The 16,637-nt window shown below is 40.2% G+C and overlaps 1 protein-coding gene across 12 annotated transcripts in view; it reads left to right on the forward strand.

Annotated features, from left to right (window-relative positions):
• LOC140728939 (teneurin-3) overlaps window positions 1-16,637 on the forward strand; it is a 2,305,574-nt gene that overhangs the window by 1,165,007 nt on the left and 1,123,930 nt on the right. The window lies entirely within an intron of this gene.

Here is a 16,637-nt window from a genome sequence, read left to right on the forward strand (position 1 = left end):
TTCAGAGGTAGTGAATCTCTAGTGAAGGTCAGAACATTGGATATATTTAAGGTGGAAATGGAGAAATATTTGAATGATTGAGGAACTGAAGCTTATGTGGAACAGGCACAGAAGAGCAGTTGAGGCCAACATAGAAGAGCCCTGACCATTTTGAAAAGCTGGCAAGCTGAGGGGCCTGGTGGCCTACTACTGCTCTGATCATTACGTGTTCATGTGTTTGATTGGAAGACTCTGACCAGTGGTATACCACGGGAGTTAATGCTGAGACTATTTCTCTTTGTTATATACATAGCAACTAAGATGTAACTATGCGAGGTGTGATTAGTGGGTTTGAAAATTGATGGCGACGTAGAATGACACCAATCAGCGTGTGCATTGGGCGGAACTATGGCAGGTGGAATTGAATCCGGAGAAGCATGAGGTGATGCATCTTGAGGGGGATCTGACAAGTTTGTCAATGTTTGTTAATGTATAGTTTTCATAAATAATATTATATTTATATTCCTGTAAATGCCTGCAAGAAGCACAGATAGGGTGGATAGTAAGAATCTTTTTTTTCCCACAACAGAGATGACTAAAACCATAAGGTATGGGTTTATAGTGCAATGTACAAGGGGGATTTGAGGTAAAATCTTTTCACTCAGAGGACAGTTGCAATGTGGAAGTGGTGATGGCTGGAAATGTTTGCATAAGTACTGCAGAGATAACTATTCTATGTGTCATACAGCATGGAAACAGGCCTTCAATCCATCAGTTGTGCATCAACCATAAAACACCCATTTACACCAGCCCCATATTTGTCTCAACATTCCTCTTTAACTGTACCACTCACTTATACACTGGGGTCTCTGCATGTCTTTGGAATGTGGGAGGAAATCAGGTTACCTGGAGAAGGTGGAAATTCTGCACAAACAGGATTGAACGGGGTTGCTGGCGATGTGAGGAAGCAGCCTCTGTACCGTCTATTGAAAATAGTGGCTTAACTGCCATTATATCCGGACAGCTGTATAACAAGCCCTTACAGGAAGAGGAATACTTTACAAATATATTGATGTGGTCAGCATGCATTAAAAGAATGTACCAGGGTACAGGAGTACTCTACTGATGGAAGGAAATGTACTTTGCATTTTGTTAAGCTCTTGTCTCTTGCCTTTTCACTGGATGCCACAGCTTCAATGTTGAAGCATATTTAAATGGGGTGGCCTAGTAGAGTAGCAGTTAGCAAAACACTTTACAGCACCAGGGTTCAATTGCCGCTGCTGTCTGTAAGGAGTTTGAATGTTATCTCTGTGACTGTGTGGGTGTCCTCTGGGTGTCCCGGTTTCTTCTCAAATCCCAGAAAGACATACAGGTTAGGGTTTGTAAGTTGTGGGCATGGTACATTGGAAACATTTCAGGCTGCCCACAGCACATCCTTGGACTGTGGCGGTCATTGACACAAAGACACATTTCCATGTATGTTTCGATGTTTCAATGCAGATGCGACAAATAAACCTACCCTTTATATTTATCTTTTCTTCATGCTGGATATATAAATAATAAACCTCATATGATTTACATAATTTATTTGTAAATAAAAGCATATTCACACTGATGTTGGAAATCTGAAAAAAAAGAGTCCAAACATGCTGGAAATACTCAGCTGACCAGGTAGCATCTGAGGTGAATGAATTTGATTTGCTTGGGCACAAGGCCAGTGTTGATGTTGGAACATACCAAATACCCCATTAAACTCCCAGTTTCCAACATAAGTCCATGGCTGCATCTTTCACCCAGTCCCTGATGGGTTCTTGGAAACACAAGAGACTACAGGAGCCGGAAACCAGAGCCATAACCAATCCACTAGAGGAACTCAACGGGTTGAGCAGCATCTGTAGGAGGAAGAGAACTGTCAACATTCTGGATCGAAACCTTGCATCTAGATGAATGTCGTAGTTACAGTGGAGTTTATTACCGGTGTACATGTATGAACAGGTGCAATTAAAAACTCGCTTGCAGCAGCATCACAAGCACATAGGAAGCATCATTTAAGGAACATTCACGAGAAAACTAAAACTGAAATTAAACATCAATTCTGCACAATTTTTGTAAGAAAGAACCCAATTAATTCGAGTAAAAAAACAGTCCGTTTTAGTGCAAAGTGATCAGAGTGGTCATTGTTGCTACGCTGTCATGATTAGGGTTTCAACAGGTTGGTTCAGGAATCAAATGGTTGAAGAGAATTAGCTGTTCTTGGACCCAGTGGGGTGGCAATTCAGACTTCTCGATCTCCTGCCTGGTGGCAACTGTGAAAAGATGGCATGGATCAGATAGTGGGGATCTTGATGCAGCACCTTGTGTAGATGCTACTAATAGTGGGAAGTTATGTACCCACATTGTATTGGGCAGTTTCCACTGCTCTTTGCAGCTTCCCACATTTTTGCACATTCAAATTGCCATACCAGACCATAATGTTACCAGTCAGGATACTTCAAACAGTACATCTGTAGAAGTTTGTTAGACTGTGTGGTGACAAGCCAAATCTCCTTAACCTCCAAAGAAACATAAGGATTCTGGTGCACTTTCTTATGATTATATTTGTGTTCAGGCCCACTGCCGGTCATCTGATATGTAAAGGTGCTGACTTTCTTCACTGCCAGTCTCCCAAGGCTTGTTCATCCACCTTCCCTTTCCTGAAGTCAACAATCAACTCTTTAGCTTTGCTGATATTGAACAAGAGATTGTTGTTGTGGCAAACTCAACCAGCTGCCCTATCTCAGTTTGATTAGTCAATTGATCACTACCTGTAATTCACCCAACAACACTAGTGTCATTGGTAAATGTCAAACGATTCAAAGTACCTTTGAGATGCTGTTACCAATCTTCAGAGACTAAGGTTTGCTGATGAGGAAGTCGAATATTCAGTTGTAGTGATGCATCTACATTGTGTCACCATAAACCTGGGTCAAGCTCAGGTGCCCCAGATCAATTAAATGGGAGGCTTCAGATCCTGGGAGAAAGATCACTCATAATGTTTTAAGTATATATTTGGAGTCATAGAGACATAACAGCTTAGAAAAAAACTTGTTATTTCTGAACTTCAACATCATCGATTGCACCCATTGGTACTAATCCCATTCACCCACATTTAGTCCATAGCCATCTTTGTTGTGGTGGTTCCAATGTTTGTCTAGATGTTTTTAAATATTTTGAGACTATCTGCCTCCACCACCTCTTCAAGTAGTGTATTCTCTGTATGAAACACATATTCCTCTCGTTCCCTCTAAACCTTAATTTAAATGTATTCCCTTTTTTTTATGGACACTATTGCCAAGGTAAAAAGTTTTTGCTATTTACCTAATCTATCTCTCTTGTATATCTCTACCAGGCAACACTCTGCTTCCCATACTCCAGAGAAAACAAACACAGATTATCCAGCCTTTACTTGTTGAAAAAAAAGATCTGCTGGAGGAACTCAGAAGGGGCTGTAAGGCGAGAGAAATTTTTGGGTCAAGCCCCCGTCTCAGTCACTAGTGCCTCCAATCATTCATTATAACCAAAATGTTCTAATGTAAGCAACATCTTAGTGAATCTTCTCTACACCTCTCGAGTGTAATCACATCCTTGCCATATTGTAATGACCAGAACTCAACATAATACTTCGAGTGGGGCCTTTGTGAATTTGCTTTTTGGAATGTGTTTGCACATCTTAGTTTTTCAAATGAAAATTCTCCCTTTTTTAGAGTTTTAATATATCCAGAGTTTGATTCAATATTTAGGTATCTCTGGTGATAGGTTTGCGAGCTCATTTATCTGGAGGTGTGGTGAGTGGGGTGGGGAATGGTGTGATTGGAGATTCATTGACTGTCAGGTTGTTACTGTGAATCCAGTCATCCTTCTGCACTGGAACGAACCCTCAGGTGAACCATTCTCGGCCAAATAACTGGCAGATGGGTACAAACAGCAGAAACTGGCCAGAGATTAGAGGGCAGGTTCTCAGGCAGATATCCCTGAAAGCTACTGAGAAAATACAGAGTCAAAGAGTACTAAACCAGGTCCTTTAGCCCACCACAGACAGCCATGCCACCCATTGTACTTACCTGAACTAACCCCATGTACCCTGGTAACATAAACTATGCAGCAATTTGACATTCCAGTGCTGGATCCCACTGTGTCTTCAATAGCAGAGCACAGTTAGGTTGAGAGTGACAAAGACCTCTCAGAGGATTCACAGCATGTATATGGGAATCTAGCACTTGATGACAGCTTTTCTCAGCTATATCTGGGCTATTACTTTCTGAACCTTGTTTGCTCTGTCACTCGCAGGGAGATCACATTTACTGGTCGGAATGGTTACACATATCCAGTCACTTGGAGGAAATTTAAAATAACTTACTTTCTAAACTTTGGGCATCTTACCAGGAAACTTTTTTTTCAATTTCCTTGCAGTAATATATGTGCTAAATCCAAACTTTAAAATAATCTCATCATTTGCCTGCTCCTTAGAATTTCTCACTTTGGTTTATTGCACTACAAGTCAAACAGCAGCCCTTTCACAAACCAATTATTGATTGAAGGCAAATAGTTGACACAATCTCCAGTTGAATAGTTGATTGTTCAACCCAGAAGAAAAGGATTTGGTGTATGGAAACGATTTCTGCATGGTTTATTTTTCAATTTATATCTTTAATGTTTTGTTGAAATAGTTGGGGCTGGTTGCCCTAGCTGATTAAGGAGGCAATCGCTTTTTCCTTGTGCAATTTGAAGTAGGTTATTATATTTGACCTCACATTTCCGAGAGTGGTGGACGATCTGACGTGATCTGAGCTGACTATCTGGGTATTTTTTTATTGTGGAGCACTAATCTGATATTCAGTGACAGGGTTCCAGCAGCCATAACATTCATTCAGTTTTAATCCATGATTTTACATCTCTAAGATTTGGTCAGGTGTTTGAACTATTTAAATACATGCTAGTATTGCAACAGGTGTCAGAATTTTTGCTCTGTGTACAAAATGTCAAAAATCTGAAGTTACCTTGTACAATTTAATTACACTACAACTTATGCCAACCAATTAGACCTGAAAACATGATTGAGGTAAGTGCACTATTTCAGTCATGTAAGAAAAAAATGCCTAATAATCCCACTACATAGTAACTTCAGCACATTGCACATTTTTCCTTGAAATTAATGGCATTTCAGTTGCAAAATACAATGTGATGATGCTATTACACAGTACATAAATCTACCCAAGAAGATGAATTTCTGGACAGCTGTGTGTATACATCTCAATACGAGGAGAATACACAGCATGTACGTGCTTATTTTCCAATAACTGAACAAAGCTTCCTGCTTTTCCCTTACGTGCCTTGAATGATTGTTCAATTTTGATGTTGATATTTAGTTCCTAACATTTACTTTATGTTACTCTCATGTAACCGATTCTTGGTACAGCTTAGCTTCCAGAGATGTGCCCTTAAATCATGGGGGCAGACCACTTGTCTCTCTGCTGGGATTCATCTTGTTTTGCTTGCTACTGTGGACAGAAACTGTGACGGCCAGTCGTTTGGAGGCAAGACAAAGTTTCGAGCAAATTTGAGAGAATGTAAAAAATTTGCAGCAAGCAATGAACAAACTTAGCAGAGGCTCCATCCCCAGATATCCTCAACAAATCTGGAGATGGGGATTTTCCAAGTGTAAGACTATCTTTTGTGAGATACAGCACAGAATGGGCAGTGCCAGCCCTTCAACCCACACTGCCCGATTTAACCCGAGCCTAATCACAGAACAAATTGGAATGACCAATTTACCTACCAACTAGTACATCTTTGGAATGCCTGAGGAAACCAGAGCACCCAGAGGAAACCTGCACAATCATGAGGAGAGCGTACAAACCCTCTACAGACAGCAGCGGGATTTGAACACCATACTTCCAGCTGCTGTTGTAAAGTGTTATGCTAACTGCTATGCTACCAAACCATCCTGTAAAAGAAGTTAAGCATTAAACTAATAAATTTTTGTAATAATAAGAAAGGAAGTAAATATTCAGACTAAAGCCGATAGCCAAATAAGTTAATAATTTCCAGCAGTTAGACAATATTTTCTCATTTACTTATAAGGAGAGATTGGATAGCCAAAGATTCAATCCACCTGGAATGTTGGAGGTTGATTGGTGTTCTAATCAAGATTTAAAACATGATGAAGGGTATAAACATGATAGAGAATGAGAATCTCTTTTCCATGGTGAGGGAATCTAAAATGAGAGAGCCGAGGTTTAAAGAGAATGAAATTTAAAGGAGACCTGAAGGGCAAGTTTTTCACAGAAAGGGTGTGGATATATAGAATTAGCCAACATAGGCCATGGTTGAGGCTGATATAATTACAGTATTTAAAAACATTTGGGCAGTTACTTGGATAGGAAAGTAATAAAGATATATAAATCTAAAGCAACAAAATGGGATCTGTGGTTAGGCATCATGATCACCATGGACAATTTGTGCAGAAGGGCCCATTTCTGTGACGTAGAACTCTATGGCTCTACTTCATTTGATCTGGTAATACAACAGGTGAAAATTGGTAAAAAGAAACCATATCCATTTATTTTACAAACAGTGAATCTCCTTTTCAAAGTTATTTCAGGGTGACTTGTTTTTATTCCACAATTGAAGCCAGTGGCTAAACTTTTGTTGCCAACATCTGGTTTACCTGCGATCCTATAAATAATTCAACCTTTCTCGTGAGACTAAAAAAAGTTTTAACAAACATATTCTTTCAGTGAATTTAACTTTCAGCCTTTTCAAAGCAATAAAATCGTCCTGTAGCGTAACATTGTCATTGTGTTAATGACTTAGAACAGCCCAAGCTGTTCCTATGACAATTAGTCTACTGATGGCAATAATGCAGAATGAACATTGCACTGGCAAAGTTTTTGGATAGTTTATTAATCAATAACCTTGTTGTAAGTTCAATGAGATGTATTGTACACATTCAGAATTTCAAAAATAATAAGGCTCACTGTGTGCATAAAAATCACAAAAGGGTGAAAAGTGTCACTATAACAAAAGGCTTTAAAAAGAAAATCATGCATGCAAGCAAAGAAAATTCAGTCAACAACAGTCAAAAGAGAGGTATTATAAAACAATATTTACTTTACTTTACTTTTACTTTACTTTTATTGTCACCAAACAATTGATACTAGAGCGTACAATCATCACAGCAATATTTGATTCTGCGCTTCGCGATCCCTGAAGTACAAATCAAAGTAAATATAATATTAAACATTTAAATTATGAATCATAATTAGAAAAAAAGAAAAGGGAAAGTAAGGTAGTGCAAGTTAGGTCCGGATATTTGGAAGGTACGGCCCGGATCTGGGTCAGGATCCTTTCAGCAATCTTATCACAGTTGGAAAGAAGCTGTTCCCAAATCTGGCCGTACGAATCTTCAAGCTCCTGAACCTTCTCCCGGAGGGAAGAGGGACAAAAAATGTGTTGGCTGGATGGGTCGTGTCCTTGATTATCCTGGCAGCACTGCTCCAACAATGTGCGGTGTAAAATGAGTCCAAGGATAGTGAGATGAAGATTTATAATGCTAGACTATACTTTTTGTTAGTAGCTGACATGTTTAATTCCTCCAGATAAATAGTTTAAATTCATTTAATGAGGGCCTTTGTTGTTTAAGTCAAATGGAGTTAATATTACATTTCAGTGTTGTCTTGATCTCTGATCTGTGAGTAGTTGGTTTTATCTCAAATGTCAATCAGATTTTAATTTTGCAAATATTTTTTACAACAATGGTATTAACTGGAATAATAGGAATTGGGATAGGTGTGGAGGTTAAAAACAGATTAGTGGCAGTGAAAATTGAAAATAATGGTAGGCCATTGCTACCATGAGCTGAGTGTTGGAAGTTGCAACTCTTAAATCCATTTTGAATATTCTTGTTTGAAGCTACACGGGGATGACAGGCTTGTTATTGGAAAGGAGTCATGGGAGTTTGGGATGGTCTGCAATTTTGTAACAACCCAAGGAAATGTTAAATGTAAAGATTTCACTCAGAAAAGCTAGTAACCAGGGCAAAGAAATTCACAGGAGGGACAGGAATACCTATCATAAAATCTGTGAATCGCTGAAATCCACAACACGGAAATTGTACATTTTGGCCTTCCTTGTCTAAGCTGACCATGATGCCAATAGCAGGAGTTCCCAACCTGGGGTCCATGGAACCCTTCCACTTTTCTTATACAGATTGGTGGATTAATTAGCCTCTATAAATTACCCTTTGTGCACAAGGAATAGAGGGCAGCACCATCATGTATGGTTAACACAACACTTTACAGTACCAGTGGCACAGGTTCAATTCCCGCCACTGTCTGTACACTGTACACTGTCAGTACTGTTTTTACATTCTCCCGTGACAGCATGGGTTTCCTCCTAGTGCACTGGTTTCCTCCCACAATCCAAAGACTTACTGGTTGGTAGCTTAATTAGTCATTATAAGCTGCCCCGTGATTAGGCGAGGATTAAATTGGGAGCTGCAGGGTTCGTAGGGCCAGGAGGGCCAATTGCATCTCAATAACTAAATAAATAAATTAAAGTAGAATCCAGAGTAATTTGATGGGAATATGATGAGAATAAAATGAGTTGGGAAGGATTAGTGTAAATTAAAATGGATTATTGTCAAAATATTTGACACAGATGGGCCTGTTTCTGTGATGCATCTCTGGAACATATGAATGGAAAGAGCTAGCAGGACTATGTAGAGAGTGTGGTAGGGTGAATCTACCAAATTAGACTGACAAAGAGCTGGCATGGATTCCACATGCTGAATGGCCTCATTCCACGCTGTAACCATACTGTGATTCTGTTTCTTAACAGGATTGCTCTTCTTCTAAATATTCATTGTTGACTGGTTTACATGCAACAGAAATAACTTGCATTTATATCGCACCTTTCATGACCTCAGAACATCCTTATGTACAGTACTTTGCAAAAATTTATGCACACACATACACACACACATATATATATATATAGATTAGATTAGATTTGATTAGATTCAACTTTATTGTCATTGTGCCAGTACAAATACAAAGCCAATGAAATGCAATTAGCATCTTACCAGAAGTGCAAAAGAATAGTGTTATTTACAAAACAACTGCAAATAAAAAGTAAGTGCTACAGCATACAAATATAAAAGTACTGAGACAGTACCATATGGGCACAATACTGCTTAGCGCTGTGATGTGAGGTTCAACAGGGTCACAGCCTCAGGGAAGAAGCTCTTCCTGTGCCTGCTGGTGTGGGAGCGGAGGCTCCTGTAGCACCTACCGGATGGGAGGAGAGTAAAACGTCCATGGTTAGGGTGAGATGCATCCTTGATAATACTTTTTGCCCTGCCCAGGCAGCGTTTATGGTAAATATATATATATATATATATATAGGGTGCCTCAAGCTTTTGTACAGTACATCAGTACAGTACAGTATTATGTCTTTCCAGTTATCATGTAACACTTAATACTGCTGAGCTATTACAAAGCTAAGTATTCTTATTTCTGCTTCTCAACCACCTTCTTATCTTAACCAATATACAGTCCTGTGCAAATGTCTCAGGCACCCTGGCTATATATATATGTGCATAAGACTTTTGCACAGTACTGTATTTACAGCTTAAAAGTCATTTTTAAAATGGAGGGAACACTGCAGCATCAGTTTCAGCTCCCAAAAAGACAATGTGCTAGCCAAATACTTTAGATATTGTTTAGGCTGCTTCATGGAATTTGGCCCCCTCCAGCTTGAAATAGTGAGTGGGGACTTTTCATTTAACCAGAAACGTTGGATGGGGTCTCGGCTGAACCTCTGGCAACATTCTGTTCCATCTGTTCCTTAGCAGTTTCAGCCATCAACCCCCGATGAAGGGACTCCAAAGCTGCATTGATTGTTTTTATTGCCTGAATTGAGTATTGATCGGGAATCCATACGTAGTGCATGATACCATCAGATCCATTTTCAAAAGAAGTCCAGGACTTCAAGCATTTTATATCTGCTTCTTGATGTGAGACCTCCTTCCTAATTATGTCTTCCCCTTCAAGAGTATTGCACTACTATGATATGTAGCATATGTGAACATGCTTCTGAGGAGTGAATAGAGCAGTGATCATTACCGCAGCAGTATCAGAATTAAAGTGAAGTGTCAGCTTAATCTGTCCAGCTGACATCCTGTGCAATTTAATTATCTCTTTTTGTCACTTGCAGTTTATCAGCCTTGGGGTTCATATCAGGTCTTACGTAAAACATTTTGAGAAACTTGATATGGACAATGTGCCCTGATTTGGATCACTTCCCCAATAATAGACAATTTGCTGCATTTTACAAAGTGATCTGGAAATATACTTCGTAAAACAAAAAGCCAAATGTTCTCAAAATCTTCTTTTTTGTTAATTACAGAGATCAGTGGCAACAATACCTTGCTAAAAGACCCATGTGAATGCCATTCTAGACTTGCAATGCTCAATGTTCCAGATGTTGCTGTCACAAGCTTGGGTTTCTCACATAAACTAGAGGGACACCAATATCCTTGCAGGGAGGGTTGATGATGCTCATACATTAACATGGCAGGGAGATGAATTTCTGCACCCTCCCCCTTCTCTCTTTTTCCTTTCTGCATTTTGGCTTCCCTTGTACATTTTCTCCTCACCATCCATCAATTTCCTCTGGTGTGCCTCCTCCTTCCCTTAATCCCATGGTCCACTTTCCTTTCCCATCAGATTCTTCCTACTTCAGTCCTTCACCCATTTCCACCAATCATTTCAGTCCTTTACCTTTTCCACCGGAAAATAAGTCCCAGCTTCTCACACAATACCCCTCCACCCCCCACCTCCTTCCCCCTCACCTGGCTTCACCTATCACTTGTCAGTTTGTACTCCTTCTCCCCCGCCCCTCCACCAACTTCTTATCCTGACTTCTACACCTTTCATTTCTAGTCCTGATGAAGGGTCTCGGCACAAACATAGACTGTTTCCTCTTCACAGCTGAGTATTCCAGTCTTTTGTGCTTGCCAACTTTCCTTTTTCAAGCCAAATCACCAAGTTTTCTCCATTGTTTTTATAGTGCATGTATTTTTGGAGTAGAACTTTTGTTCATTTATATCAACAGTAATATCAAGGAAAAGGAAATATGTGTGAACTAACTCCAAAACCAGCTATGCTCATGTTTTCTGCAAAAGTCTGTTTTCTGGTTGAAGGTACAATTGAATCATGCTTTGCCCACTAAACGTACAAATTAAAAACTACAAGGTTGAACATAACCTGGGGATTAAACAAAGCTCTTCAAATGGTATTTATTTTTAAACTTTTTTGCATGGAAGTACAGGGTAGAATAGTTCCTTACAAACCTTTGAACTGAGCCACCCAGCAATCGTCTGAATTAATCCTATCATTATCATGGAACAATATACGATAACCAATCAACCCACCAACCGGTACGTCTATAGACTGTGGGGGGAAACTGGAGCGTCCAGAGGAAGTCACAGGGTTGTGCAAGGTCCTGGCCGGCACTGATGGGAATTGAACCAGCATCACTGGTACTGTAAAGCATTATGCTCACTGCAAGTTTACCGTGCCACCCCAAAAACAAAGAAGCAATAGGAGGCACATGTGAAGCATTTTAACATCAATTAAAAGGTGGAACTCATGAAGAAACAGACATGTCGATATTAATTTATGGTTCACTTTGGTGTGTTTCACTTGAAGTAATTTTCATTGGTTCAAGTTATTCACAAAATATCTGATGATCAGTCCATTTGTCACCTGTGCTAATAAGCTACATCAGGCTCTTCGATACAACTAGGAAGATTTCTTAATGCATGGAGAAAAAATAAACTGTTTTCTGTTAAGTTTTCCATTTGCTTTGGTTCATTGAAAGTCTTGCATTGATGATCCACTAAGGAATTGGACATCAGCGAACATGAGCTGCCAGAAGAAGTGGTAGAGGCGGTATAATTGGATAGGCTTGTGGAAAGAAAGGCTTGGAGACGCAAATGGGACAAGTTCAGAAAGGAACCTTGGTCTTCCGGTTCAGAAACAGTTATTAACCTTCAACCATCAGGCTCCTGAACCAGAGTGGATAACTTCACTCAACCCAACACTGAACTCACTTTTAACCACTCGACAAATCATGTTTTCAATATTATTTATTACTTATTTATTTAAGATCAAGTTGAAGTTTAATTGTCATTCAATATTACATATGTGTTCTGCTGAACAAATCAGCATTTTAAAAAAGCGGTATTACAGAGGCTGATCAGTTCTGGATGACAACTTTTCCCCTGTATGGTGGCATCCGTTAGTCTCGCAAGACCACAGATCTGGGCCTGGAAAGTCTGCTGGACTGTCCTCTCCAGGGCGCAGGCCTGGGCAAGGTTGTATGGAAGACAGGGAGTTGCCCATGCTACAAGTCTCCCCTCTCCACGACACCGATGTTGTCCAAGGGAAGGACACCGGTGTCGTCGCGGGAGTTGCTAGAACGAGGTTGAAGGCAACGTCAGACTGCCTTAGGGACTAGAGCTCTGGATTTGTCCTCAGGGTTTACTCCCGAAGCCTTTCCCATGAGTGGGTATGTCCGCAAGGCAGCGGACGTTTGAAATCAGAGTTTTCCCTCTCTTAGGTGGACTCCCTTCCCAGGCTGACAAGCTCCATCTACCCGACCCCGTATAGTACTTTCCTGTTAAGGGAGGCCATCTGGGTGGCCTCAGTCATGGAGATAACAGCTGGCTTTGGAGCAAACAAGGCATATTCTGACATGGCTTTCAGCTGACATGGTAGCCATGAGAACAGTAACCCTGCAGAATTGAACGGCATTGGATTATATCCAGGCAAAGGAAGGAGGTACCTGTGCCATAATAGGCCAGGAATGTGGCACATAGAGTTGGAGAATTGGCTGACAGTATCTACCTATATTGCATGACTATTGTACCCCTGAGAAGGAGTTAGTGGCCTTTTGGAGTGCCAGGAGGCTGGTGTGCTACTGTAATACACTGGAGTGTTACTGTAACTATTTTGCTTTTATGCTTAGTAGTTTTACAATTTGCTTGTAATATGGTGGAGAAACTGTGGGATTGTATTAAAGTCTGCGGGCTGTAAGTAACAGGGTTGTGACATTTGAGAGGTGGTATGTATTGTAAAAGGATAATCTTTATGTTTGTCGAATGTCCCACCGCCACTGTGGCCTTCAAAACAACAGAACTGGCTATGGGGGCTTTCATTACTACAGTGGGAGTACACGGTAAGAATGCAATACTGTGGGAACAGCCATGAAGGAACATTGTGAACAAGGGTGGGTCTTGTGAAGAGTGGTAACAAGTGAAGATTGGTTCTAATTTGGTGGTTTAAGGTGGTGCTATGTATTGGTCTACTGCAATGGAAAGGATATAAACTACAGCATCTTGGGGGAGCTTGGTGGTAGTTCTTCGAGGCATCACCTATGGGTTGGCCATGAGCAGCACTGTGGATTGAGTGGGAGTTGAGCTGCTGTAAGAGGAGCCCCGCACATGCCTGGATAAGTATTTCAATGCTTGTTCTTTTCTGTCCTAATAAACATGGTTGTAAGTAGATGATTAGAGTCTTTCTGTCTCAACAAGTCAGATTCGAGAACCTATTGTTTTAACAAAGTATTTAATGAAAACCAAGAAACAAGATGAGTTCTACTGCTGTTAGTACTTGATAATGACTTGGAAATGGATTAACAGTGTAGAACATACAAATTTGCAAATGACGGAAGGCTTAGACAAGCACAACCCATTGGAGGAGATGGTAGATGAGCTGGAGGACATCAACACAAGGTCAGAATATGCGGTCATTTGACTTGGAATTTAATCCAAAACTTAATTTCAATATTACTGAGATGAGCACCTGAATCACCATGGCATAGTGGGCTGGATGCCCATTGACTGGAATGGACAAGGTGCATTGAAAGGCTTGTGTCCATGCTACAAAATTAGGAAATAATATACTTTGGCAGTAAAAATGGGAGCCAACATTTATAGAAAGTGTGCAAGGACAAAGAGATTTATGTGGAAAAATATTTGGAAATAACAGGGCCAATTGAAAACATAATGAATAAGGCATAATGATTCAGACTTATAACAAAAGACAGTGAGTGTCAAACCGGGAAGGTTATACTAACCTTGCAGAAAATAGTTAGCCACAACTGGAGTATTAAGCACCTAACTTTCAGAAAGTTCTGAAAATAAACTGGAAGAAAGATTTACCAGAATATTAAGCAACACACACAAAATGCAGGTGGAACGCAGCAGGCCAGGCAGCATCTATAGGAAGAAGTACAGTTGACGTTTCGGGCCAAGGCCCTTCGTCAGGACTAACTGAAAGAAGAGATAGTATCTCATCGACTGTACTTCTCCCTATAGATGCTGCCTGGCTTGCTGCGTTCCACCAGCATTTTGTGTGTGTTGCTTGAATTTCCAGCATCTGCAGATTTCCTCGTGTCTGTGTTTACCAGAATATTTCCAGCTTTGTAGTTGTGGCAAGAAGAACAGACTGAAATTGTACTCCTTGCAGAAAGCAAGGCTGAAGAGAGATTTGCTAGAGGTGCCCAATGCCTTGACTGATTTGGATAAGGATAATGGAAGGGAGCTGTCGCTTGAGGATCTGAGTAGCATTTGGCCCCTGCTCGTCGAGCTGCTGTCTAGTGTTCCAGTAACCTGGGTTCAATCCTGACTTCCAGTGCTGTTGTGTGGAGATGGCACATTTCACAGTGACCAGCTCATTTTCCTTCCACATGCAGACTGGTAGATTAAGTGGTCATTTTTAATTGCCCCTCATGTGTAATTGTGTGCTAGATTCACAGGAATTGAGGGAATGTAGGGAGAATAAAAATTGCATTAGTCTAGGATTTGTTCAAATGGAAAATTGCAGCTCAGTGTAGAATTGGTGGGCCAAAGGACATGCTTCAGTATTACGGACTTTGTGAGATTTAAAATTCTGGGATAAAGTACAAGGCCAATGTGAGGGAAATCCTTTCAATTGAGAGGGTAGTTATGTTTTTGAATTCACTTCCTATAGAGCAGTGAAAAAATAAGCAGGGCCTTCAAAAGAGTCAATGAGGACATTTAAAATGTATTGGGATGAAATACTTAGACATGGAATCCTGAGGGATTAATATATAAGATGCCCAATGGTTGGCATGGATGAGCTGGTCTGAATGGCCTTTCACGCTGTATGATTCTGTGACTCTAAAAGGAATCAGATAGCTATTTGAGAAAGAATAATTACCTGAAAAAGGAGGATAATGGGACTGACAAGATGTGCACAAGAAGCTGAGTGCCTTATGTGGGAAAAAAAATAGGAAAGAAACCAACAGAGGAAAGAACAATTGATTTATATTGGCATGTGGATGAAAGAAAAATGAAGTCTTATGTGGGATGGAACAGTTGGATTGTTCTTGGTGTAGGTTAAGAGGTTAACATGACATCATGGGCTGAAGGGCCTGTTCTATGTCCTACTCCAAGTTTGAGAATGACAGAGGGCAAATATCATACAGGGCCATGAATGACGAGATTTTGACAACATCATTTCTTTGTCCAAGTGCTCTGATAGAATTGCAAAGTGGCTCATCTAATCAACAGGCCTAACTGAACTCCCGATCTGAAGGCCAACCAACAAACTCCACAGTTGTTCAGCAGCTGTCACTGCCGACTGCACGCCCTGACAGAGTTAGAAAGAAGGAGTTGAGCTGCTCGCAGTGAGAGGCTTATCATGACTTTATCAGCATCAAAAATGTGTCAAGAAGAACTTAATGATGGTTGAAATCTTTCATCATTTTACGCGCGCACAGGGCTCATTTCAAGATGTCAACAGCAACACTGCATCTGAGGAGCCTTTACATTTTGATACCAACAGATCTAATGTCAGGTTCTAGCCCTGTCCTGAGTCAGCAACAAGCAATTACCATTGAGACTTGAACATGAAGAGGATTTGCTTTGCCAATCAGCCATCTCCTCATGGACCACCTACTGATTCGTTCCATTTTGTTGCTTCTTTCAACCAATCAGTTACAATCTCTGTTTTACCTTACAGCACAGGAACTTAATTAGAAAAATATAGCTTCAAACCATTCTGCACATAAGCCAGCAAGGTGTAAATTGATACAGGCTAAAGGTATACTTCAAAGGATTCTACTGTCTGTCATCTAACAAATACAAACACTTGGCTTTCACTTTGTTAAAACCTGTATATCCCTTGCTTTGCACAAGTTATAGCAAACATAAATTCTGCTTAGAACCAGGGTCATTTTATAATTCTTGGCTTACATTTTAGTCAGTCTTATCTTTAATTTTACAGATTTGCCCAGTTTTTAAATTGTCCACTATGACTCATTTGATAGCACTTTTGCTCTTGAGTGAGAGAATTCACAATTCAAGTCTAATCCGGAAACTTTAGGCTAGCAATCTTGACAGCTATTCCAGTGGAGTACACTGAAAATGCTAACAATGGTAGCATTGTCTTTCAAATGAGTCACTCTTTGGAAACTTTATTGTGTACACCTGTAAAGCTGCTTGTTAGAATAGAATAGAACTTCATTGTCATTGCTCAAAAGAATGAGATTGAGGTGTTACTCCAGTCTATGCAAAACAGATATTTACC

Source organism: Hemitrygon akajei, chromosome 6 (genome assembly GCF_048418815.1).
Source record: "Hemitrygon akajei chromosome 6, sHemAka1.3, whole genome shotgun sequence".
NCBI classification, from domain to species: Eukaryota; Metazoa; Chordata; class Chondrichthyes; order Myliobatiformes; family Dasyatidae; genus Hemitrygon; species Hemitrygon akajei.